The sequence below is a fragment of the Emydura macquarii genome, unplaced genomic scaffold (genome assembly GCF_026122565.2).
Source record: "Emydura macquarii macquarii isolate MOO-44397 ecotype Brisbane River unplaced genomic scaffold, CSIRO-AGI_Emac_v2 contig_1363, whole genome shotgun sequence".
Lineage (NCBI taxonomy): Eukaryota > Metazoa > Chordata > Testudines > Chelidae > Emydura > Emydura macquarii.
In genome coordinates, this window is record NW_027131500.1 from 23,634,651 (window position 1) to 23,651,156 (window position 16,506).

Below are 16,506 nucleotides of genomic sequence, written 5' to 3' on the forward strand. Positions count from 1 at the left end.
GGAATGAATGAGTCCATGTCTCACATTCCCACCCCATCTGCCAAGTGCACATCCATATTAGGAATAAAAACAGATGTAATTCATGCTAATGAAGAGAGACTGCTCTGGAAAAATTCCACCAAATGTAAAAGTACATCTCTCATAAGACAAAGACCCCCACCCCCACCTGATTTATTTGGATGCTCTTCTCATAAAGATTTGAACCACTGTAATAGATGATCACTTTGCAAGATTTTATCCTGTGCAATTGTACTTCTGACATACAAACTCTACTGCCTGGCTAAGTTATTTATTGTTTTAAATGACTCTATTTACTTTATTGTGTTTGCAGTTCATTTATTTTATGCGTGTGTAATTTGGAGAGTAATGTTCTGAAGTATGAAATGTTAACCGTCATATTTTAAGCTAATTCAAAAAGTCATTCATCCATCTGTGATGTCATAGTTATTCACAGGAAAAAAGTTGTTCCCTCAGAAAGAGGGAATGTGAGTGACATCTTTGGGTGAAAAGTAAAATGAGAAAAGAGAGAGCGTGAGCAAATGTCCTTATAAACTAAAGCTGGTTTGATGAATAAGCTGGGATTTCACAGTAATGTGTATTATTTAATAAACAAAAACACCTTCTCCAAGTGTTGAGTGTGAAGAGAGGGATCATGAGACTTCAGTCTTTTGTGCTCAGCTGTTTGGCGAGTCTACTGTTACTTCCAGCTTTCAGTGTGGATTTACGCTTGATAGAACAGTATGGATCATCTCTATCATTGATGATTCTGGGAGGGGAATGAATGGAAGAAATGCTTAAGAAATAAGTGTCCTTTGGTTGTACACCATGTTCTGTGGCCAGCTGTAATTTAAACAAATCCTTGCTTATATTTCTCCTTCCAGTCTGGCCTCAGAGTTTATACTTCAGGTGCTTCCTGTGAACTTTGCGAAACTATGGAGCCAGATCCTCAGATGGTGTAAACAGTCAGAGTTCCATTGGATCTGCCCAGTGAAATTCTCCTCACCTCCCATTACAGCGAGCAGAACAGAAAGAGTTGCACTTTTAGTCCACTCTACTTTGTATCTTACTTTTAAGCAATCAGAGTTTCTGAGGGGCCAGATATTTAACATCCCTCTGCAGTCTATGGGTCAAATTAAGACACATGAAATGAGAGTGCAGGCCTGAGCTGAGATCCCACTGGACATCCATCTATAATACAAAACTACCAAAGAGAGAACACAAAAACAGTAGGAAAAGAGCAAAAATTTTAAAAAAAGGACTAGTATATCCCTAAATACCATTTATATCACTACCAACCCATGCCCCCTTAATGCATCAAAGGGCAAATTGGTGAAATATTTTCATGTTATTACTCCAAATAATACTTGAGTGATTCATTGCAAACCTACACTCTTTATTGTTTGACCCCACTCAGAAACTGAGCCTTATTGTACTCGTAAAGTACAGTCCGTGTTGGGGAGCAATGGGGAGCTGCACTGTCCTGGGGTGAACTCCAGAAGGTACTGTACCTCCTTTGGAGATGCTAAACTAGGCAGTGGTGGTAGACCTGAGCAGCTCTTGCACTCTCTGAGCATAAGGACTGCCATTGTGCCCAGCATGGGGATAGAATGGAGGAATGCATGGGGATAGAATGGAGGAAGGCTCCTTTGACCTCCTTTCCCACTTGCACATCTATGCAGAGGCTAGACACAGTCTATATGGCTATCCCGTTTTTTTGTTCATTGACAGTCTGAGAAAGAAAGCAGTGTCACAGCCTGCTTTCCCTGCTCTTCTGTTAAAAGTATTCTTAAAGGGCTCAGGCTGAGATCAAGAGCTTTTGCAGATTTAATGATGTTACAGCAAGTCACACATCCAATGCCAGGCAATCTACGTCCCAGCTGAGGAGAAGAGTTCAGAGGCAAAGTCTGATAGTCACTATGTCAGGGGAATAGAATCTTTGTTCTGAAGCCAGAAACAAGGAATGTGAGTAACTTCTTACAGTGAAAGCAAAAGGAGGTGAGGGATTCAGAAAGCGAGCATGTGAACAAGTTGTCCATAAAAATGAAAGTTGACTTGTCAGACAAGTCTGGTTTTCAAAATAATGACAGTTATTTTCAAATAACAACATGTCTAGGGGCTTTATCCTCACTCTTGTTTTATTCCTTTTCTTGGTTTGTTTGGTGTGCTTGGAGGAAGGGGTGATCATTGTCTCAAGACAAAAGGGAGGTAGAATTTTCTTCTTTGTTGGTCCTTGTTTGTTTTTGTTTGACTTATTTGATTTCAGGCTAGTAAGACTTCCAACTCATCAATATATATGTTCTAGAAAAAGGCATTTGCCTTTTTTAGAACTGGTTGGAAAATGGAGTTTTTATTTCATAGAAAGTTTTGACTTAGTAATGAAACACTGAAAACCAAATATTTTCTGTTTTTTCCCTCTCTTCCTAAAAACTCAACATTTTCCATGGAAAGCACTTTCCCCCCAAAATTTTGTTTAGTCAAAAATCCAATTTTCCATAGAAAAATGGTTTTGATGGAAAATTTTCAACCTGCCTTTGTTGATATGGGGTAAAAGATGGTTCCTTGTAGGAAGGGATGGGTTCCCCTAGTCTTTGCCTACTTGTCTGTCTATTCTTATATCCCTTCTTGAATGTCTAGAAAAGCACCTAGGACATCATGAATACTACCACAAACAAATAATTAATAATACAACAATGATAGGCGTATTGTAAGAATGAGAAAGTTGATCCATGAGGTCTGAACATACCGATTAGAATGATTAAATCAAACAGACTAAGTTAAATTATTTTTGTGGAAAATGAGTGAGTTATATGTAGGGTTTTTTTAATAACCAGGATCCTCAAGTTAACCGCGCGAGATTATCCTGCCTGAATGCGGAGAGTGAAATCAAAGGAGGCTGTAAAAGAGCAATCTACTGGGGAATGAAACAATGGCAAAGATAAGGTGCTATAATAGGTATATTAAGAGTCCCTGAGGGCAACCATGAAGTGGGGGGAAATCCCCAGATGGTGAGGTGTATTCTTCTCAGACCAGGATCAAAGGGAATACTAATATCTTGAAGATACTGGTCTAAGATGATGTGGGGGGTTTGGGTTATCAGCAGACAGACATTAATACCCAGAGTCACTGAGTTATGCAGTGACAATATGTTCAAAGCTGGCCAGTCTGCTTCTCCCATCAGAGAAGTGGGATTAGCTGGGCTGAAGGGAATTTACAAATGCTTGCAAGGAAAGATTAAGGTGTAGATAAAGTGAAATATGCATATAGGACTGTTTGTTGTTTTAAACCTTTGCATATAGGACTGTTTGTTGTTTTAAACCTTTGCTCAGCATGTTATATACCTTTGGGTGAAAGAATAAATAATGTTTTGTTTGGAAGAAGCTGGTTTTTTGTTTTGGAAATGCACAAAAAAGGGTCTAAGGTACAGCTTGCCCAGTAACCATAACACCTTTTCTAAGTGACCCCAATTTGTGAGTATTCACTTTCCCCAAGCTGATCCTAAATTTTGCCAAATGTCTTCAGCAGGGGCTGATGAAAGAGAACTATGGCTATGGAGATTGCTGACCCTATCCATGAGGGATGTAACCAATCCATATACAGAGGATGCCATCCAATTGTGGATCACAAAAATAGGTGCTCTCTGATCCTATATTATTTAACCAGTGTACATCTTTAGGAGGCCTACTGACAGGAATTCTGGGCCCCAGGGAAAAACAGTCTGACCCCGCCCCTTCTGCCCATGGCCCTGCCCCTGCTCTGCCCCAGACCATGCCTCCTCCCCCACTTAACCCGCTCATTGCCATGTCCCTTCCCTCCCTCCATCACTCGGTCCCCCTCCTCTCTTCCACAATGCCCCTTCCGTTAGGTGGCAAGCCACAGCTGGAGGGGTGGAGGGATGCTGCGAGCAGCGGCAGGGTTGAGGAGAGGAGGGATGAATGTATCAAGCGATGGTGTGTGGGGGGGGGGCTGAGCAGGGAGGGGGGACGTGGTTGCAAGGAGGCCAACCAGGGAAAGGGGCATGTGGAAGAGAAGAGGGGGGCTAAGTGGGGAGGTGGGCTGGTGGGGAGGGACACAGCAACGAGCAGGGTGGGACCTGAGGTGGAGCAGGGGTGGACTGTGGGTAGGAGCCACGGGTGCAGGAAGTGGGACGGGGAGCTAGCCTCCCTGAGAGGAAGCTTTCACCCCACCGCCCATTGCCCAGGGCCCTTTTAAAAGCACTAGGTCCCCTTAAAATCACCAGGCCTCTGGCCAGTTGCCCCTTTTGCCCTCTCCTGGCAGCAGGCCTGATCTTTAGTAAGATACCTAGAGATGCCTTGACATGAGAAGATATAATGGAGCAAATTCTGCCCTTTGATGCAGCATGGATTGACCTCAAAGGATGTTACATATGCCTATCTGAGGGAAGAAGTTGTCTCTCTGCAGTGAAGACAATAATGCTGTTTGTTCAAATTTGCTTTTATTATTATTATTATTTGTTATTTATTTGTATGAATAAACATCTGCTTACTCCTCACCAGTTATTCGCTCTGCTCTCCACTTAACCCCTCATTTGCTCCCGTCTTGCTCCTTGGTGTGTGTGTGCGTGCACAGTACGTTACTGCAAGCTTTGAAATGATGTGGTTTACTTCCCTTCCTGTACTCTGACAAGAGTATGTGGGGTGTGGTGGGACATAGCAATGTCTCTGCTTTCCCTGCCTTCTTCCCTCCTGCTTGTGTGAAGTAGGAAAGAGTATCTTGGGAGCAGGTCTTGTGCTCCCCACCAGATCTAGTTAGGTGGAGCCATGTGTCTTGGGTGGGTCTTACTTCCCTGCTTTGGTAAGACTATGACATAGTGCAGCCCTTAATGTTTTTTCTGCTTGTTGGTAGATGACAATGTTTCAAAATAAGAGAACAGTGAATAACTATTAGCAGGTAATGCATTCCAATAAGAAGTTTCAGGAAAATAATCATTTGTGTAGCTCTTGGGATTGGTGAACTTTTCCATGGATATCCAAATACTCGTTTAGAATTAAGAATGTGGCCCACAAAGAACAGCACTCAGGACTTGGCATTTTTCTGCACCAAAATAGTTGTGAGTGGGTTTTTGTATTATTCATTCATCTCTTGGTTTAAGTCTGGGCAGGCCATGGCCTAGGGTAGCTCTCCTACAGCTAGAGAGATCAAGCAGAACAGTTACTTTTATGATCAGCTGTAATTAACAGACGTCATACCAGGATGGGAAGTGGCTTTGTGCCTCATCACACTGCTACATCAGTCAGCACCTGACTCAGGACTCAGGAATTCCCTCCCCCACCCACTTTTTGCCCAGCTCTCACAGATGGTATATGTTCTCATGCTCAGCACAGTGGCATCTGAGGTAATTCCAAAGGCAGATGCTGGCTGCCCCTGCTTGGAAGAGAGTGGCTTTAGAAGACCAACAGAAGCTTAGGTGGGGACAAGATGCTAGATATCGGCACCTTCAGGGCTTGGACATTTGAATCATGATTGTGATTAAGTGAGTTGGTGACAGGATCTGTGGTCTTTATGGTAGTACTAAGGGACCATACAGTCAGGTCACAATTAAAGGATTATAAAGCCCATTTGACGATGTTCCTCTTATCTCTCTGTCATTGGAAAATTTTAAAAAGTTTGAAATTTTAAAGGCAAATGAAAAAACAAATTCTGTGAAAATGTTTGAAGAATTCCCTCCCCCCACTTTTTGCCCAGCTCTCATAGATGGTATATGTTCTCATGCTCAGCACTGCAGCATGTTTTTTCTGACTTCCCCTAATGTTGTTTGAATTAGCTAATGACCCCCCAGGCCTCTAGTCTCTCTTTCTGTCCACTGGTGGTCAGGACCTTTTGCTCTTGCAAAGACCCGCCTGGCCTGACCCAGCTTTAGGCTGTTTCCGGCACGGACTGCACAAACAAAAGTTAACTCTGCTGCAGCTTCAATGTAAGAAAATAAACACAAACACACAGCTGTTAAAAGCAATGAAAGTCAGGCAAATTTTTTCCAGGGTTTTCCGTTCAATCACCATAGCCTTATTCAACCAGGGAACCTAGAGAAAAAGTAAGGAGTGGAAGAGTCCTGTCTGTCTTTCATGCAGAGAAGTCTGACTTCTTCATCCTTTTCAAGGCAACAGAACATCAAGTAAGGTTGTGTTGCCTAAGGCAGCTATGCAGCAAGGGGATGTAAATATAACCTCAGCATACAGAAAAAGGAAGTCCCTTAATTCATTCAATATTTTATTAGAAATCTCTTAATGCTGGTCTTATTCCTGAAGGTAAACATCTCAGAGGCTTTTCAAAGCCTGTATTTCATTATTTAATAATCTGTTTTCAGTAATACAACTCCCACGGTTGAAGCTTGTAACTACGTCCACAGGCTGGAAATATCAGCAGTCCAGGAATCGTTAAATAATTAAGTTGTTGGTGCCTGAAAGTGTTAGGGCTCAAATCACTCATATTTTTATTATCCCAAACTGCAGAGGAAGAAAAGTGCTGTTAAAGCGAAAGATAACTCACTAACTCTTGTTAGGGAAAAAAAGATTTTGCCTGCAAGGAAATATTTTCAAAGTGAGGGTTATGGATGAATCCATATCAGTGAGCCTGATCAGACCCTCACCCTTCAATCCCTCATGTAAGACACACTCTCCTGTATGGAATGGGCATCATCCCTTCTTTTGGACCCTCTTTATCCACCCAGAAGCTGTAATACACTTTTATGGCCTTCCCTTTGTAGTGGGGAGCTCTTTTAAAGTGGTCCTGGAACAGACACTGCCTGCAGAAGCCATGGCAGGCATGAGTCTACCGAAGCTGCACAGCTATCGTGTGTGTGTGTGGGATGAGGAGGGCTGCCAGAGACACAGCCGATGTGAAGGCACAGGCCCTCTGTGCAAATGGCCCTGAGCATCCCCAAGGCTTGTTTCACTGGTGTCCTTGTGTGTGTGTGTGTGTGTGTGCGCGCACATGCTCATAAACTGTCCCCTAAAGGGAATAATTGGATAGAAATCTCTGTGAGATGGAACTAAGGGCCAACCATATGCACAGTTGTACAAACATACAGGAAGACCCAATCTTTGTGCTGAAGTGCTGCCACATAATTCCTCAATCAGGAACTGAGGTTAGCAAGGGATACTTTTGAATATATATAGACAATAGCCTGTTGCAGGATGATGGAGGTGAGGTCAATAGATCCACAGATATCATGATTTTGCTTCTGAGGAACAAGATCAAGATGATGCAATCACAATCCCAGTTACTCCTAAGGGGAACGAGAAGGAGCAATATGAAGGTTGTGGTAGGAAAGACTACAACACTGAGGAGGAGGATAACATAGAGGACTGAGCACTAATAATATGTACACCGAAGTATGCTCAAGGTAGAAAATGTGCCAGAGATTGCCTTATTTCAATGCAGAACCAGACTGCCTTTTTCCTGAAGACCATTTGACTTCAATTAGTTAACAGGTGTGTGTGGGTGTGAGTGTGAGAGAGACAGAGACAGAGAAGAAAGCTTGAGTATTACTCTACGTACTCAGGAATTGGCACATGTATCAGGAGTCTATCTTTTTTGTTTGGTTTTATTTGATTATATGATATAAACAACAGTTGTATCCATCTGTATCTTTATACACATATGTATTTATTATTATCTATTAAATCTTACATATAAGATTTGCAGATGGTGAGTGGCCCCATTATTCATTGTATTTATTTGTCATCCTAAATATTTTAGAGCTTATATGATCAGTAGTGGGAAATCTAGTTGAATTTCCATGAGCATTCGTAGTTTGCTGTGTTTAACAGGCCAGTCGATGGTGATGTGGTTATTAAGGAGGAATCAGCTCTGGGAGAAACAGGGGGTTTCAGAACCCGCTACATAAAACTACACACAAAAAGTCTACTTTAAAAGAACATTATTAAGGTTTCAAAGTCATGCCACAAAAAGTTAGGAAATTCCAGAATTAAGATTCCTATACAACGTTAATTCAGCTCCCGTGTGTGTGCATTATGATGTCTTTAATTACATGATCACATACTATTTTTTCTTAATTCAACTCTAATTCTGGTATTTCCCAACTTTTGAATGGCTTGATTTTTTTCAAACAACAGTCTTAAGTATAATTTGCTAGATTTAAAAAAAATAATGCAAACTGAGAAAACAGAAATTCTATCATGTGGTATTATATTGACACTCACATGGATCATCAGCAAGTTGGGAATGTTTAGATACACTGCACAGATCCCTGCCACTTGAGCTAAGGGAGTAACTGACAGCAGTAGTAAATTGTCATTCCCTACATGGACTAGCACTAGAGGGGATTAGGATATTTTACCCTTTGGTTTCACAGATATTTGCTGACCGCAGAGGAATGGTGTGACTCAAATTTTGGGTTCCATACCAGGCTCTGCAGGGGTGATTTCCCAATCTCCCCCTGGCTCGTCATCTGATCATCCTTCCCCTAGTTCCCAGTCCCAGACTCTGCTCTATCTCACTCAGACCCAGGTTCCTTTTCCCCCTGCCATCTTCTAGTCCCATTCTCCCAGCCCAGACTCCTTAGAATCATGGAATCATAGAGTTGGAAGGGACCTCAGGAGGTCATCTAGTCCAACCCCCTGCTCAAAGCAGGACTAACCTCAGTTAAATAATCCCAGCGCAGGTTTTGTCAAGCCGCAGCTTAAAAACCTCTAAAGATGGAAAGTCCACCACCTCCCTAGGTAACCCTTTCCAGTGCTTCACCACTCTCCTAGTGAAAATTTTTTTCCTAATGTCCAACCTAGACCTCCCCCACTGCAACTTGAGACCGTTGCTCCTTGTCCTGTCATCTGCCACCACTGAGAACAGCCTGGCTCCATCCTCCCTGGAACCCCCTTTCAGGTAGTTAAAGGCTGCTATCAAATCCCTCCTCATTCTTCTCTTCTGCAGGCTAAACAAGCCTAGTTCCCTCAGCCTCTCCTCATAAGTCTTGTGCTCCAGCCCCCTAATCATTTTTGTTGCCCTCCGCTGGACTTTCTCCAACTTCTCCACCTCCTTTTTGTAGTGGGGGCCCAAAACTGGACACAATAGTCCAAATGCGGCCTCACCAATGCCGAATAGAGGGGAATAATCACTTCCCGCGATCTACTGGCAATGCTCCTGCTAATGCAGCCCAATATGCTGTTAACCTTCTTGGCAACCAGGGCACACTGCTGGCTCATATCCAGCTTTTTATCCACTGTTATCCCCAGGTCCCTTTCTGCAGAACTGCTGCCTAGCTCGTCGGTCCCCAATCTGTAGCTGTGCATGGGATTCTTCCGTCCTAAGTGCAGGACTCTGCACTTGTCCTTGTTGAACCTCATCAGATTTCTTTTGGCCCAATTCTCCAGTTTGTTTAGGACCTTCTGTATCCTATCCCTACCTTCCAGGGTATCTACCACTCCCCTTAGCTTACTGTCATCTACAAACTTGCTGAGGGTGCAATCTACCCCATCCTCCAGATCATTAATGAAGATGTTGAGCAAAACCGGCCCCAGGACCGACCCCTGGGGCACTCCACTTGTGACCAGCTGCCAGCTAGACATGGAGCCATTGATCACTACTTGTTGAGCCCTATGCTGTAGCCAGTTCTCGATCCATTTTATAGTCCATTCTTCCAACCCATACGTTTTTAACTTGCTGATAAGAATACTGTGAGAGACCGTATCAAAAGCTTTGCTAAAGTCAAGGTATATCACGTCCACTGCTTTCCCCATAGACTCCTTGTCCCAGTCTATTCCTCCACCTCCATCCCAGGGCCCAGCTCTTTTACCCTCTGCAGTTGAATCAGATAACTCAGCAGGGTGATCATTGCGAGCACAGGAAAGACAGGATCCCTGTTCTCAGTTCCAGTACCCAGCCTTGGCCAGGCCCACAGCAGCCTGGAATTGCTATTGCTGGGAAATTCCTGCTCAGTAGTGGGCTGGACCATGCCCAGAGTTGGATGTAATCTCTGGGAAATTTAGCACAAAGCTCTAGCAAGTTTCTACATGTGTGAACTGTATAAAGGATTATATCTTGGATGGATTTTCATGGGAATGGCAAGAGGCACATCCCCATGCATCAAGGTCATTCCCTATGAAATTTCAAGTCATTGCTCCAAAACATGGGCACACTAGAATTTCTGAAAGAAAAAGTAGTCAGAATTTTTTAACATAGATAAAACAGCATAGTTTTTTCCTAGCCTCATTCTTGGAAAGAGCTGAACTGTTTTAGCTGAACATTTTCAATGCAAGTGAAACCATTTGGCTTGCAATTTTTGATGCCTCAGGCTAAAATTTGGCAAAATTCTAAGTCACTGAAAACAGGGTCTTATAATGGAAAGGGTCAGGCAACTTTAAGAATAAGCAGTGCTAACAGCCATGCCTAAATGATGTTACTTGTGCTGTTACATAACTCCTTTGTTTAATTTGTGGGCCTTAGTTGAGATGGCTGCTGTTTAGTTTAATCACACATAGCTTTCAACTATGGACCTGACATTCATTTTCCTCTAACAGTGACATAAACAAAACTTTGTTTATCTGAAGATTCATGAAAAGTGAATATAAAACAGGTGAAGCTATGGCAAATTGAAATTTGAGTTCTAATTTATCAAAGTATTTGAATAATTTTTCTTCCATTTCCAGCACTGAGCTAATTTCTTTAATCTATTTTTAAAAGTTTATATTCAATTATTGTTTTGGATCTTGCCACCATCAAGGATGAGTTAATGTCCTTTGAAACAAACTATGATAATTTTCAGCTGTCTTTTGAGCAACTGGTGAACTCCAGATCAAAATCAATAAGCTGTACATGAATACTGTAAGCCAATCAAAGAGTCCTGCTGATATTAATAGAACCTATATATCTAAGTAATGCCTACAGTTTAATTATAAATGAATCCTTTACAAACTCTTATTAATAATTGAATATTTGAAGTAAAGTCCTCTTTCTCATGATCTCTCTTCTTTTGATCCGTCTTCAAGCAATAAAATCATACTTTTATGGTAACTTCCATAAGCACCAGAAGTAGAGAGTTATCATTTAAGTCTCATTAAGGGAGCAAAAAGGTTATGTATACCGAGGCATCTAAATCCGTTACTAATCAAATACTTCCAGATGAAATATTCAGACCGTCAATAAAGGTGAATTAATTTTATTTCTCATTTTGGGGGATTAAAGTGTATTTTTCAAAGACAGTGAGTAAAGAGCTCTGAGTAGGACTAATCTAAATTTTGTGTCAAATTTATTTTTTGGTTTTCAACAAAACATTTTTTTCCCCAAAAAGTGTCTGCTTTCTGCAGAAAATTTTGAGTGTTTATCAAAACCCCAAAAGTTTTCAGCAGAAAATTGTTGGTTTCTACTTTTTTGATGAAAAGTCAAAATTTTCTGTAGGGAAAAATAACATTTTCTGACTATTTCTAGCTTGAGATGTATGTCAGATCTTTAATGGCGTACCGAGGGGGGGAGCCGAGAGGTAGGCCCCTGGGCGCCGGCCTGCGGGAGGGCACTTGGCCAGCCCTTCATGACGTGCAGGGAGTGGGGGCACCAGCCCCTCCAGTGCCCCCCATTCTCTGTGCATCGTGAAGGGCTGGCCCAGCGCCCCCTACCAGGCTGGGGGGTGAGGCCGCCCTGTCCGAGCCAGCACTGGACTGCAGGGCTGGCGCGGTGAGTAAGTGCAGGACTCTGGACTAGCCCTTCACAATGGGCAGGGGGTGCAGGAGGCTGCGGATGCTCCCGCTCCCGTGCCCCCCCAATGCATCGTGAAGGGCTGACCCAGCCCTGCCCAGGCCAGGGGGTGAGGCTGTCCCCGTCCGAGCTGGCGCTGGGCTGTGGGGCTGGAGCAGGAGAGGCAGGTGCTGTGCAGTGGGTAGGTGCTGGAAGGGGGATAGCAGAGCCAAGCCTGCATTTGCACTCCCCCAGGCCTTGTGCCCTCCCACTCGGTACAGATCCCTCCTCCCCAAGGCAGCTGAGGGGAGGTGCCTGGATCCCTCCTGCCTTGCGGGGGAGGGGTTAATGCAGTCTTGACTCCCGCCACTGGAGATCCTTTTCTGAGGCAGAAAAAGACTTCCTGAAAAGAACTTGGCACTTATTCTTCCAAACAATTTTTAGAAGTGTCTTTATTGCCACTTTGGTTGATCTTACCTACTGGTCTGACTTGCTTCTTTGTCAAGACAAGAAAGAAGGTAGAAATGAATGGCCTTCAAACTGTCACCTGAGTCACTGCCTAATTTGATCCTATGTAAAGTAATAGAGAAAAAAAAAATACCCTGCCCTCACTGATATTGCTGACCCTAAGGTATTTTTGAATCTACTTATTAGTACTTGTCATAGAACTATCTGAGCCATGCCTCTGTGACATGCTGAGTCAGAGTTTTAGGAATTTTTGCTATCAAACTGCTCATTGGTTAATGAAAATGTAAAGGCCCCCATATGTACCCTTCTGTTTGACATTAGTAAGTGATGCATTAGACAGTGAAATTATTAGCTAAAGAATGATATCCAGCTTGCTCAAACCAAAAACAATGTCCATGCAAATATACCTTAGAAGAAACACAAATTTTCTGTGGAAGGCAGGCTCTTTTGCTAAATTGTTTTTCTTTTGTGAGATGTGTTTTATCCCAAATGATCCTAAAGTGCTTTATGAAGGAAGCCATATCTAGCAGCATCAGCAACTGTCTGATGCACTGCACACTGCAACACAAAGGTGGGAGGAGAAATTTGGGAAGTTAACAGAAGAGCAAACCCTTGCTCATATGAGAAGAGCCACAGAGGATTTAATGCAGACCTTTGTTTTTTTAAGGTTTCTTTTAAAGACCCACTTCCTAAACTGCATGGAACTCAATTTATCTATCCAAGTGGCATGAAAGGCTGAGTTCAGCTCCATACATATATGTTCTCCCTTCCTCCCCCTACCATTTGCTGCCAACAGCAGCACATACTCAGACAGTCTGAGAGACTGGATATGCCCTCAGACCAGAAGACTACAGCAAGTTGTAGCTGTAGTATGCCACTATGTATTATCTGGGCTCTCCCACTTAATGCTCTAGGTTGGAATCCTACCCAGCTGCAGCATCTGAGCACTGAAGGAGGAAAAGGGTCCCTGTACTCTGCATACCACCATTCCGCCTCCTCTCCCCGAGTCCCTGCACTGCTGTGCTAGACAGAGCAGAGTTTTCTATGAATTGGGGGACGTTTATGTTAGAAAGTTGTTATATTCTGGCAAAACACTGTTTACTGAAGGCTGTACATTTCCCCAATGACTTTTTTTGGTCAATAAGGTTAAATGTATTCATTTTGGTTGCTGAGATCATTGCTTCTATGAAGAAACTCAACATCTGCAGCAGTAATAAAGAATAAACACCAGCAACTGAAGAACTAAATGAATTCAGAAAACTTTTGATTGCAAATTTCTATTCTTAAGTCTCTCCACTGCTCTATGCCCCAGTTTTCTCATCTATACAATGGGATTAATTATAAAGGGCTCTGAGATCTATACATAAAAAGCACTGGGTATTATTATTGTTGCTATTATAGTTACAATTTTTTGCTTTTGCAACAACTCCCATTCCTCTTCAGTAAACAAAGGTGTTCTACGTGTCTCTATAAATCCGCTAACTATTGAGAACTTTACTGTGTATTTTAAGAAGTGGGAATGAATGCCACATGCAGTTTTAAACACTATTAAAATGCTCTTGACATCTGATCCTTGTTGTTTTAAACTGTTATTCCAGCTAGTTTTGTTTGGTATTAATTACAAAAAACCCAAAGGTTTTCCATCATTAACTTTCAACATTTTGAAATTTTCCAACGACAGTGATGTGTTTTTAATATATACATTTTAATATGCCTTAGTGCATTGGAAAGGTATCTAGTATTTCCTTCAGTAATGCCATATTATCCCATTGAGGCCTTTCTATTGTTTGCTTTGCAATAAAGTCATGTTGCCGTTCACATTTTAAAACTTTTCTCAACTCTAGTGTCAGCTTTCTGGTTTTTTTGCTTCCATATAGTCAAACCATACATTTCACTTCCAGTGAAATATGAGTTATAATCATGCTTCTTATATGAAAGATTAACCCCTGTAATACCATACTTAGTATAAACATTTAGCAAAAAGACATTTAGCTATACATTTATACAAAAATATTTACCCACATTTTATCAGTATCCAAGAAAGCAAATAATGTAAACACTCCCCTCCTCAGAGACCTTGTGCCTTTGCAGGTTTTAAGGGGGAAAATTGATATTAAACTCATTATACCAAAGTGAAATTGACAAAAAGAACAGAGTCAAAGAAATCAGAACATTTACCAATTAAATTATCTTTATGATGACAATGCTGGAAACCTTGACCTTCCTGTTCTTACTTTATGGATCAAGTGAAATAATTTTAAAGTTACAAAAAGAGATTGAGTGATTGTGTTCTCTCTCTTGTTTTTCCAGTTTTAATCCCTCTTACATATTGATCAAGACAATGGATTCAAGTTTTGCAGCTTTTTGGTCTTTTTTTATTGTCTGTGTCAGGATAATATGGTATCAGAAGTGGCATGCCGAATACTATGTAAGTATTCTATTGTTTATGGGCCATGCCTCTTTGTTCTTTTCAAAATTATATGTTTTGTTTAGTGGCTAATGACACTTACAGGTACATTTTCAGGATAACATGTAAGGAATCAGCTTTCAGATCACTTTAATCCCAATGAGATTTGTCAGTGGAATCTTCATACATATGATGTAGAAAATCTGACCTGACCCTCTCTTTTATGTAATACAAAAGACTAAATCAGCATTCCTTTGCTAGTCTTAGTAACTAGTAGTTCTCCCTATTGCAGGGGTAGTAAAAACAACATAAGCAGATAATGCAAGAAGATTACAGAGCTGGATGGAAAACTGTTTTCCCCTCTTTGAAAAATTTTCCATTTTCATATCAAGACAAAAAAGTTGAAATCTCAAATTATTGCAAACCAACAATCAAAAAACCCAAAAACCAAACCAATCAACCAAAACCAACTCAGTTTCAGTCAGTCACAATATTTTGTTTTGATTTTGACCTTTTAAATTTTTTTCACACTGATCAGTTTAAATTTCAAAATGAAAAAGTAGTTTTGAACTGAAAGAAAGGAAACAATTACTCATTTTGCAAATGAGGACTTCTGACAATTTTTAAAAGATGTTTTCCAAAGTTTGTTTTTAAATGAGAAGTTAATTGAAGCTGACCCTTTCCCATCAACACTTTTGGTTGTGATGAATTGACATTTTCCAAAAAAAACCACTGAGTCAGCAAATTTTCAACCACCTCGAAAAGATCAGAAGAATAAATTATAGGCTTGTGAAGTGAAGACCTAAGCGGAAGTAAGCCAGATAAGTGTCACCTGCAAAGAAATAGGAGGTGAAATCATTCTTAGAGGGCTTTTGTCTGCTGAATATGTCTGCTATAGATCTGTTGCAGATATTCAAGATGATGGTAGGATGGTATAATGTGAAAATGGGTATATAAACTGGCAATGAAAAGAGGAGATATGAGAACAAAACCATCCTCAATACAGTTATCACAGAAACATAGAAATTTAGGGCTGGAAGGGATCTTGAGAAGTCATTAAATCCATTGCTCTGGACTGAGGTGGGACCAAGTAAACCTACCTCATCCTTGACATGTTTGTCCAACCTTTTCTTAAAAACTTCCAGCAATGGGGATTCCACAGCCTTCCTTGGTAGCCTATTCCAGAGCTTAACTACCCTGCTAGTTTAAATTTTTTTCCAAATATCTAACCTAAATCTTTTTTGCTGAAGATTAAACCCATTACCTCTTGTCAGTGGATATGAAGAACACGTACTCACAGTCCTCTTTATATAGCCCTTATGTATTTGAAGAATGTTATCAGGTCAGTGTTCTTTTCTCAAGATTAAACATACCCAGATTTTTTTAACTTTCCTGATAGGTCAGTGTAGGAAGGTGCAGTGGCCTTCCTCGGAGCCTGGGCCCAAGGAAGGGCCGCGACGACCAGAGCAGACAGTGAAAGGGCCGGCAGTCCAGTCTGCCCGGCAACCAGGAGCCGGACAGGGATAGGTCTACCCGACCAGCCTATCCGGCAACAGAGGGGCGGAGCTTCCGCCGGGGCAGGAAGTACAAAAGGCAGGCCCCGCAGGTCAGTGAGAGACAGGTGGCTGCTGGAGGCAGACGTGCTGGCCCGCTGGCTGCAGCGTAGACCTGATCCCAGCCAGGCCGCTGCCCCAAGCGAGCACCTCCCGGAGCAGAGGCACTAGGAATGGCACAGCCAACTGACCCCCTAAGGACTGGATAGGCCACTCAGGGCCCTGTGACTAGACCGGGCCACACGGGCCCAAAGACTGGAAAGGGCCCCTGGGCCCTAGTGACTGGACTGAGCCCCTGAGCCTGAGGGCTGGGAGATACCCTCAGAGGCTGGCCCTGACCTGGAGGAGCTGCCTGACGCTGAAACCCTGGAGCCCTGTGACCTGGAGGAATTGCCGTCCGCCGAGGAACCCCAGGAATCCTGTGACCTAGAGGAG

At 42.2% G+C, this 16,506-nt stretch overlaps 1 long non-coding RNA gene across 5 annotated transcripts in view; it reads left to right on the forward strand.

Moving 5' to 3' along the window:
* Positions 1–4,510, forward strand: part of LOC137155550 (uncharacterized) — a 32,338-nt gene extending 27,828 nt beyond the window's left edge. For 3 of the 5 annotated variants that reach the window (XR_010920510.1, XR_010920513.1, XR_010920512.1), the window contains exons 3-5: positions 2,832–2,940; positions 3,520–3,630; positions 4,357–4,510. This is a non-coding gene — a long non-coding RNA (uncharacterized lncRNA). The remainder of the gene's footprint in view (positions 1–2,831; positions 2,941–3,519; positions 3,631–4,356) is intronic. The other 2 variants (XR_010920511.1, XR_010920514.1) reach the window with 2 other exon arrangements.
* The last annotated feature ends 11,996 nt before the right edge of the window (positions 4,511–16,506 follow it).